The sequence below is a fragment of the Sylvia atricapilla genome, chromosome W (genome assembly GCF_009819655.1).
Source record: "Sylvia atricapilla isolate bSylAtr1 chromosome W, bSylAtr1.pri, whole genome shotgun sequence".
Classification (NCBI taxonomy): domain Eukaryota; kingdom Metazoa; phylum Chordata; class Aves; order Passeriformes; family Sylviidae; genus Sylvia; species Sylvia atricapilla.
In genome coordinates this window covers 7789615-7800515 of record NC_089173.1, presented here as the reverse complement: position 1 = coordinate 7800515, position 10901 = coordinate 7789615, and the positions used below count along the sequence as shown (strand labels likewise).

Genomic DNA, 10901 nt, shown 5'->3' with positions numbered 1-10901 from the left:
TATTAGAACCGTTTGGCCCTTAAATCTTTTTGGATTCCCATAAATTAGCGAGGCATCTGCTCAAGTATCCACAAGGGTTTTAACTGTTTGAGTAGATTGGTTTTTCCAAAAAAATTGAAGGTTGACGTGGGGACGCCCAATCCTTTCTTGCCCATCCCTGTACTGGAGCTTGGCCTGTTTCCTAATCTTGGTTATGATGTGATTCTATTTCCCACACTTCCTGTAAGGGGTACTGTTTTGCAGAAAAAGACTCCACAACTAACAAGAGTTAGTTGGAGAGTAGGTATGTATTTATTTGGCACCGGGCTCGATGCGGGATAGCTCCCAAAGGCATGCACACTCGCTCATTCACATTCTCTCTTATCCTCTAAAATGTTACATATGCATTAAGTTTTGCAATACATCTATGCATTTTCATTTCCTAGCTCCACCCAGCCCTGCTTCGTATGCTAATTATCTTTTCAGTCTTTCCGGGCTTGCGCAGTTTAACCCTTGGTGGTTGTGCCGATGGTCATATGGGATGAAGTAAGTTGTCTTCATCAAGGTTGAACTTTTCACTTTGCCTTCTTGCGCATGCTTTCTGATCCCCTGGTCACAGTCCAAACCATAAGGCTGGTCTAATCTGGTTCTAGGGGTCCGAGGAGCCTTGTTATCTCAGTAGCCTTGCAAATTTAGCATTCTTTTGTTTTGCTTCTGCAGACAGTCCTTCTCATTATTGCACATCCTTGAAATTCTTTCATGTTGCTTTTGCACATATACCGTCTTTTCTTCGCAAGCAACCAGCACAGTACATTTGCAAACGCAGCAAATATTAAACAATATGCATCATCTAAGTATCTATTTCTAATCAATCACCCTCTAATTTCTAATCCCTTGTCTCAGTACAGCAAGGCAGTGTACAGATCCCAATCTTCCTTCCCCCTGGAACTTCTGACCCACCCATGGGGGACCTTCCATGGGTGGGTGGAATGTCCCATCAAGGTTCCAAAAGTAGAGCCATTGACTGAGTTGCATCTTTTGGGGCCCTAATTTTCAGTTGGGAGCTCTGTACTTATTTGGTTTATTCAGCCCACGCTGTTTGTAAATCCTCCACTTTTCATTAGTGGGCATTATTAGTGGGATAATCAGAATTAGAATCAGAATGACTAGGTTGGAAGAGACCTCCAGGATCAAGTCCAAACCAACCCTAACCGCAACTAAACCATGGCACCAAGTGCCACATCTAGTCTTTTCTTAAACACATCCAGAGATGGTGAATCCACCACCTCCCCAGGTAGACCATTCCAATACTTATTACCCTTTCTGTAAAATCTTTTTCCTGATATCTCGCCTATATTTCCCTTGGCGCCACTTAAGACTGTGTTCTCTCATTCTGTCAGTTGCTGCCTGAAGAAAGAGACCAACCCCCCACCTGACTACAACCTCCTTTCAGGAAACTGTAGAGAGTGATAAGGTCACCTCTGAGTCTTCTCTTCTCCAGGCTAAACAACCCCAGCTCCCTCAGTCGTTCCTCATAGGGCCTGTGCTCCAAGCCCCTCACCAACCTTGTTGCCCTCCTCTGGATGTGCTCAAGCATCTCAACGTCCTTCCTAAACTGAGGGGCCCAGAACTGGACACAATACTCAAGGTACGACCTCACCAGTGCTGAGTACAAGGGAAGAATGACCTCCCTGCTCCTGCTGGACACACTATTCCTAATACTGGCCAGGATGCTGTTGGCCTTCTTGGCCAGCAGGGCACACTGCTGGCTTATGTTCAGTCAGTTATGGACCAGAACCCCCAGGTCCCTTTCCACCTGGGCACTGTCCAGCCACACTGTCCCCAGCCTATAATGTTGCAGGGGGTTATTGTGGCCAAAATGCAGGACTCGGCACTTGGACTTATTAAACTTCATCCTATTGGATTCTGCCCATCCATCCTACTGTTCCAGGTCTCCCTGGAGAGTCCTCCTACCTTCCAACATTTCGACACATGCTCCCAGCTCGGTGTCGTCTGCAAATTTACTAATGAAAGACTCAATACCCTCATCCATGTCATCAATAAAAATATTAAACAGAACTGGCCCCAGCACAGACCCCTGAGGTACACCACTGGTGACTGGCTGCCAGCTGGATGCAGCACCGTTCACCACCACTCTCTGGACCTGGCCATTCAGCCAGTTCTTAACCCATCAAAGAGTGCTTCTGTCCAAGTGGCAGGCTGCCAGCTTTTCCAGGAGTATGCTGTGGGAGACAGTGTCAAAGGCCTTGCTGAAGTCCAAATAGACAACATCCACAGCCTTCCCTGCATCCACCAGGCGGGTCATCTGGTCATGAAAGGAGACCAGGTTGGTCAAGCAGATTACAGAAATAAGCATAGAAAGGCAATGCCTCAAATCATTACTATGGATTACAGCTAGTGATTAAGAAAAGATACATTACCAGTTACCCTAATATATTACCATCATCCTGGTCCATATTTCAGCTGGGGAGCCATGTTGCACCAAAGGACCAAAGACACCCTCCTGTTAATTGGTAAATCCTACCTAGTGCATCTGCTCATAGGTGAGGCTTCTGATCCTGCTAGAAAGTTGTTGGAGGTTAGGATTTTCCTTTTCTTTTTTTCCTTTTAGAGAGTTTTCTCCTATTTGTTGCCTAAGAGATGATAACTACTGGTACTTAAGAGACAAAAGAAGAGGACAAGGTGGGGGGAGGGGTGTAGCTGGCTACTCTCTTAGCTGGGGGGGAGTTTGTCTTGGGAAGGGCAGAGATTTTGGCTGAGGGGTGTGGGGCTAGGCTCAGGTCTTCACTCGCTCTCTTGCTCTCGGATCAGAGGGGAACAGTTGAGTTGCTGCTACCACAGGAATAATTTGCTGCCACCATGGAGTCCAGCCCCTGTACTGCTTCTTCCTTGCAGTGGGTGAGCCTTTGCTTGTAAGAGCGGATGTTGAACTGGGACCTTATTAACATCCAATCACACTAGAAAGGACCCTCATCATCTAGTTGGGTGCCTCAGGGGAAAAAACTCTTGGACCCCAAACTCTGCCCCCTTCCCTGAGGGCGTGTCTCCCAGCTGTGTGCCCCAGTTGCTTGCAGACATCTGGCTGCTGCTGCCCAGCCTCATTGTTTTCTGCTGCTGCCTTGGACTTTTTCTCTACATTTTAACCCAGCACCCTGTGCCTGCCAGGACACACCAGCGGCTGCTGGTATGGCTTCAGAATTTCTGCTACATTTTGTTTGCTACCCTGGATGTTCCTGCCTCTGCAGTTCCAGCCGCTGCTCCAAGGTTCCTGCTACAGCCCATTTAGCCATCCAGAGGGGCAATGAGACTGGCTGCCCCTGGGGGTTTGTAAAGGAAGCCCCTTTTCTCCCTCTCCTGCCAGCTCGCCCACCATTACCCACATGCAGAGAGGCAGCTGAGCTTGCACCACAGCACCCCCTGCAGCTACGGGAGAATCATTGCACCTGCCCTGCCTGGCCAGGAGCCAACAGCGCCCCTACAGGCTGTGACCATAACTACACCAAAGGGGAAAGTGCTTGACAGACAAGAGAAGGCCGTTGTTGAGTTTCTGGTTTTCTTTGTTGTTGCTGCTGTTGTGGTTGTTTAGTTGCCTTGTTATACATACTAGGAAGGAACTGTTATTCGTTTTCCCATATTTTTGCCTAAAAGACCCTTAATTTCAAAGTTATAAAAATTTGGAGGGAAGGTGGTCATATTTTCCATTTCAAGTGAGGTTCCCACCTTCCGTGGCAGACATCTGTCTTTCAAACTAAGACAAAAGGGGTTTCACTTTTATATTGTTACTTGTAAAAAGGTACATGATCAGATGTCTATTTTGGAACTTTGTGGTCTGGCATACCTATCTGCCAGCCAAGCACCTGGGCATGTCAAGCACAAAGCCCCTGTTTTCCTAAAATTGCATGTGTTGTTTTGAAAAGGTACATATGTTTAAAGGTTCACACAGTGGTCAACTTTGATTCAGGCTCCACATAGGGCCTACCACATGACTCCCTGTGCATGGTGTGAGGTGGTATAGAATAATCCTAGGGTCCTGGCCTTTATGCATCTGGCTGCTGCAAAAATTAACTCTTTCCTGGCCAGAACCAGGACATTCCTTCAAAGGAAAAGTGACCGTGGTACTTTGGTTTCTTTGTTCCTCTTTAATTTTTACTTTCTCAACTTCCATTTGACTGCCCTTTCCACTCCTTGTTCCAGCAGTCTCAGGACTGACAATTGTTGAAATTTTTACTAGGAAAATCATGAATGAGGGAAGTCGAAAATTCTTTAATAAAAGTTAATATGGAACATTGTAATGTATTTGTGGATTTTCATTGTAATTTTGTGTGTGTACTTTATTTGATGCCCATTTTTGTACTTTGGATTCCTCCTCTCGTTTTCTTCCAACAAAACTGAGACATGAAGATAATGCTCATTAGTTTGTCTAATAAATATATTTCATCCTTTTAATTTAATTGTTCAATCTTTAGAAATAATTTGCTTTTAGTGTTTTGCTTTCATGTTTACCATGTTTTATAACAGGAACAGGCTTCCTGGGTGTGTCAGTGTGACGACAATGTGGTTCAAAGACTAGAAACAGATTTCAAGATGACTCTTCAGCAGCAGAGCACTCTGGAGCAGTGGGCAGCCTGGCTTGATAATGTAATGGGGCAAGCATTGAAACCTTATGAAGGAAGACCGAGCTTTCCTAAAGCAGCACGGCAATTTCTTTTAAAATGGTCTTTCTACAGGTAGTCTTCTAAATTATTTTAGCTATTTTATTATTTGCTCAATAGTATGCCATAATAATGTTGAGAAAAGTTATATGAGACAATAGTTCCCAAGAAATGTAGTGCTTTCCCCCCACCCCCCAAAAAGATCAGTGTTGTTAACATTAAATACAGTGCTATGTGCAACTCAGCAGCGGATGAATTGTTCTTGTATATTGCTTTAAAGGCCTTGTGCAAGTGTAATGAGGTTAGAATTTTATCCTGATTTGGAAACATGCCATGAAATATTTTGGATTGAATAGATATTCAGTTTTAAAGCCAATGTTTTAATATTAGCTATTAAAATACCATGAGTTCTATTTTTATTATGTAAGGACAAAAAAAAGAATATTGTGTAAAAGAACAAGACAAATGTTCATGTCATCTGCTACTGTGTCAGTTATCATAGTAAAGCTATTTTTTTTCAAAATGGTACATGATAGCATCTACTTTGTGAGAGTATCATATACAATCTGCATTTTTCTATTATAAGGTATACACAAACTTATATAATTTAACAGGTTTAAAAATCACACCAATTAAAACCTTTGAACTAGGAATGGAAGCACAATAGACAATATTTTGAAAGACCGCTTTGTCTAAAATTGAATAATTCTAATACAATTTTGTTATTTACAATTTTAACAAAGAACTTCCTTTTGCTAAGTTCAGTTTTACATGTGCTCATATATTGGTAATTGTGCATACATCAAAAAAAACCTTTCCTGCCTTTTTGAAAATTTAGCTTCTAGTTGTGTAATGTGGTCTCTAATCATGCTTTCAAAAAAGGGGAGAGACAAATAATTCTCTTCCCTAGACATTTCTTTCTGAAGACACCATTAATCAGATGGTTTTGAATAGCATTACTTTATTATTCTTGAAGTGTATATTCCATATGAATAAATTATTAAAGAATTGTGATATTTATTTCATATTTTTCCCCCATATTTAAATAGCTCAATGGTGATTCGAGATTTAACCTTACGCAGTGCTGCTAGCTTTGGCTCTTTTCATCTGATCCGCTTGCTTTATGATGAGTACATGTTTTACTTAGTTGAACATCGTGTTGCTCAGGCAACAGGAGAAACACCTATCGCAGTTATGGGAGAGGTAAGATAATACACAAGACAATGGATTGGTGAATTTAGCAATAAATTTAGATACGCATCTTCAGGTTTTTTTAACATTTACATGGACCGATGGGATATTTTTTAATAATATTTGTAATCTGTTGTAGATTGAGTTGCAAATACATTGGCATCTTCAAATTTGGGTTATATACATTCATGTTTCACACAAATGAAATTAAAGTAGCACAGAAGTACTTGCAGGATTGGGACATGGCATAATTTCATGCCAATATTTTAATGTTTTTTGTTTAAAATAAACAGAGCAAAGTATAAATTCAGAACCACTGTGTCTTATATGTGTTTATGGTATTTGCAATCTGAAGTTTTCCTCAGACCTCTTTTTTTTCAGTAGCTCCCCTAACCATTAATTTTGTGTAAGTTGCTTAAAAATTCACATAATCTTAGGAGTTATCATCAAGGAACTGTACTTTTAAAGTTCTAGAAAATGGATGTGGACATACAATTGATAGTTCACCAGACTGAAGCTTGATGTTGTTATACTTGATTATCATTATATCATGTTTAATCTGATAAGTTGTAAATCACCTTGCATGACTTGATATATCATTTTTCCTCAGGATATATTAAAAAGTATAATTAAATATTATAAAAAATATGTACATTTTCACAGAGACTGGAAGTCTTGGCCTAATTTGTAATTTGATGGATCTGACATGTCAAAAAGAAATTACTTTCTGATTAGATACTTGAACTCTGCCATTATATTTATAGCAAAGTATTGCGGAAGTATAATATTGCTACATTCTTGTTTTCCTTGACATAGTATATGTCAAATGTAATGCTTGTGGTGCACTGTGGGACTTCCTAGAATGTTTTGGTAAGCTTAAGACAGATATTATTTTAGAGAGAAATATGAAATCTAAAGTTTTGAGAGATGAGAGGGGAACAGGGAAGTTGTAAACATTCATTAAATGCATGGCTTCTTGTGTTTCTCTGCATTTAGTGACTAGTTGAAATAAAATCAGAAAGACTAAAGCTAGTTTGACAAACACTTGAAGCCATTATGAACTGTCTTTGCAGCTGAGAAAAGCACTGTTTCCTCCTCCCCCATCCCTGTAGATTTGTAGATTGATGCTGTCACAAGTATTCAGGCAGTCCTGTGGTTAACTGCATCAAAGAATTAATCCTGTCCAAAATAATCCCTTTGGCTATTTTTATCGGGTTAGTTCTGTCATGTCGTTCTTTGCATGGCCATGTGGAAGACTTAAGGTGAAAGGATGGGTATGGGAAGGTGAGGAGGGAGTATATGTGAGGGAACCTGGAAGGATAGGGCTGCTGCTGCTTATGCTGGTTTAGTGTTCACTGAAGTTTTATTTTTCTGTATTTCTGAAAAAGACTGAATCAGGTATGGTTAGAAATATATTTATTTAAATATTTTATTCCTTTTATTTGAGATTAACTCATCAAATTATGCTCTGCTGCTTCTCATTTCAGAGAAGGGTAAATGACTCACAAGAAATGGAGGAAAGAAGTTTGATTTTTCACTTGCGAGCAACTTTTCACTTTATTTTTTATAACTAAACTAGTGAGCATAATATGCTGTAATAACCATCAACCCTATTTTCAGTGGTGCCATTTATTTACCCTATGTATATATAACTGCCTTTAGTGACACACCATTTCAGGGGAACTTTTAAGCAAGCTTTTGGTTAAAATATTGCAGTTTAAAAATGGACACCAGTCATATTTTCCAGCATTCTACATCAGAAATATCTCACTCAAAGCAACAAAGGCCTTGACATAAGTCACCCTAAAAAATGCAAAAACATATGCTTAAGTTTATATCCTATTGTTTTAATTGCTGATAATATTTTATTTTAATTTCCTTAATATGAACACAAATATAATGGAATGGAAAATTACTATGGATGTGACTGCAGTCAAATGCATGCACTTTCATACTAGCCACAAGCCATTAGAGCATACTACTGACTTTATCATAGATAATCTAAGGTCATGTTTGTGTAGGACTGTGTCCACACTTTTTATTGTTTATTTTGCAGTTTGGTGATTTAAATGCTATATCATCTGGAAATATGGATAAAGGTAAGCATTCGCAAATGTATAATTTTATATAGAACTAATGTGTCTCTTGGAGCAAAACAAGTTTGGTTTTTTTATTTTTTTGAAAATATAGTTAAGCAGAATCTAAAGCTACATCATAATTTAAATTATGTGACTATTACTATTATATGGGTACTATATGCTATATGTGATATATAGTATATCATAATTACTAGAATACTCTATGGCCTTAATAGTTAATTTTTTTTATGTCTATTATTTACACAAAATAATTCAAAATTTAATTGTGCATTCTGGTGAGGGAGCTGAAGGGGGTGGACAGTTGGAAAAAGGAAGATATGATTGGTTGCTACACTTTCTGTGTTTTCATATTTTGTGTTATTTGCAAAATAAAGGCCTTTGTATTCAGATTTTTTCCCTTTGTGCTATTTTTCTTTTTTTTTTTTCTTTTTTTTTTTTTTTTTTTTTTTTTTTTTTTTTTTTTCCTTGCAGATGAGGGCAGTGAAGTTGAAAGTGAAATAGAAGAGATGGATGACAATGGAGAGCCTCAAGCGAAGAGGGAGAAAACAGACTCAAACCAAGCATTTCGGGTGGGCTGCTTTCAGCAGCCAGTGCTTGAGAGTGGAATAGAGCAGAGCCTCCTGAACCCAATTCATAATGAACACATTTTTACAAATACTCAGACTATAAGACAATGTAGTGCTACGGAAATACATATACTGCAGTCTAATACTGAAGTGCCCCCCAACTGCATTAGCCTTGTTGATGCTGGACTTAATGGGGGAGGTAGGAGAATAGGTCTGAAAGCTGTCTTATCAAATTTTAGCTGTGCTGAACATTACCTTTTATTTGAGCTGTGAAATAAAATGGGCATATGCATTTTGCCAGATGTTTAAAAAAAATGTAAGCAAAATCATTTTACACTGGTTATTCAATATTGAGTTTTCGTAGTTTCAAGTGTCAATGAAGATTTTTGTCAAGCTTTTAATGTTAATGTTTTTGTCCTCTTAAAATTGAAATCACTTATTTTTTCATAGTTTAAATATATTTAATGTTAATTATTTGCCATAATGATTTCATATGCATAGATTTTTAATTAGATGTAAAATAATAAAATAAATTCTTTGACATACTGGATGCATACTCATTTGACAGTAGATGCATCAAATTTGTTATAAAAGGTGCTTTTCATTGAACAGCACTAGAAGACACTAATTTCATGAAATTGTGAACATTCAGGGGTTATTTTATCATAATATTGGAGGGTTGGAAAGATCTACTGTTTTCCTTCTGTAAGGAAGAAGTGTTTTCACTGCATTTATAAATGCAGAATAAATGATAGAATTGTAACAATGTGGTAATGTGTACACTGTAGGGACACCTAATTATCTGATCACATGTAAACAATACAAGCTTCCTTTAAAATTAACAGCTCTGGATTATATTTGCATGCCAATTCCTCTGGTTTTGGAGACTACTGATTCTATTTTGAGACCACTGCACAGATACATCTGGTTGTCAAATGGTACTGCAGTTGATAGAAACTAAACCACAAAAGAAGTAACTTGATTTCTTTAAAGTGTACATGCTACTTATGTTGAACTGGACATACAGGAAAACATTCCTTTTGGTTGATTTTCTTCTATTCCAGTTCTTTTCCTACTAGCTTAACTTGCTGCTTTCATAAACAATAATTTATAGAATGTAAGAAATGTAGCAACCTACATGATTTTCTTTTTAAAATGTATTTCCTGATTAATAAAGTTAATTTAACTTTTACAAAACCTTATTAAGGTAGTGTAACTGGCACACCTCCCTTGTACTTATTCCCAATTGCATTAAATTTGAATACGTGGCTAGATGGATCATTGCTATTTAAGAATGTACATCAGGGATCGTTGTACCTCGGTTACATGGTGCCTTAAACAGAACTGAAGCTAAGATTTAGTATTTTTTGTTATTTTTAATAACACTTAAAATTTATTCAACAAGGTGTGCCTGTCACTTTCAAATTTCCTATATATTAGGGGTGGGTTACATAGTCTTCAAAGAAATAAAGAGGGTTTATTACTGACTGATATTTATATCCCTCCAAAAATTGATACTAAAAATATTTTTTCGTGTTTCTAGCTGAATTTCACTTTATTACAAATAAAATTTGCTTGGGGACTTGAAAAGCAAAACTAGCTTTAATGTCAACTTCATATGTTGTTAAAGTAAATGGACCATAGTAATAAGCATGGTTATATATTTTAAACTCTTGTCAGATTTTTAATTTAAAAAGTCTGACTAAATAAATATGCAGATACATAACGCAGCACATATTTTCAATTTGCATATGTGTTAGGGTGTCAGTCTGATGCTGGGTTTTAATGATTATATTTTATAGTCATAGTTTATACAGTCCATATTAACTGACATTAAACATCTCGGATTTTTTTCTAATTATTTTAAGCATTTTAATTATTTTTTTAAGCAGACATAAATTTGCTAGACTAAAACATTGAAAATAAATAAATAAAAGCAAAAAAGTGAAGGAAAGAATAACAAAAGCGATTTTATAGAAAGGACTGCATTAAAAATGGAGTGTCTTGTTTTATCTAGTGTGACTGTGGACTGATATTTTTTAAGTCATATATACCAAATGGGTGAATAACATGTGACATGAACAGTGTATTTTTAGCAAAGAAATTTGTTGCTAGGGCTTTCAGATGCTCTAAGAATGATTGTAGATCAACTAAGATGGCTTAATACATTTTGGGGTACAAAATTATTTGTAAATTTCTAAGCAGAATTTGGAGGCCATCCCATACTGCTCCATTCTATGTAGACACAAATCCTACTTATGTCTGTAGATGTTTTTTGTCTCAGCAAAAAGTGCAAATGAGGTCTGTATTAATTTCTCTCTAAATTCATCTGTGTACTGAATCCTCATAGGTTGTGTTATCCCAAATATCACTGCATCCTGGGGTTTTTCCCT

The 10901-nt window shown here is 37.7% G+C and overlaps 1 long non-coding RNA gene across 1 annotated transcript; it reads left to right on the top strand.

Moving 5' to 3' along the window:
• The first annotated feature begins 4529 nt into the window (after positions 1–4529).
• On the top strand, positions 4530–8873 carry LOC136373307 (uncharacterized). The gene is made up of 4 exons (XR_010745624.1): positions 4530–4727; positions 5702–5855; positions 7900–7942; positions 8414–8873. It is a non-coding gene; the product is annotated as an uncharacterized lncRNA (long non-coding RNA).
• Positions 8874–10901: the final 2028 nt, after the last annotated feature.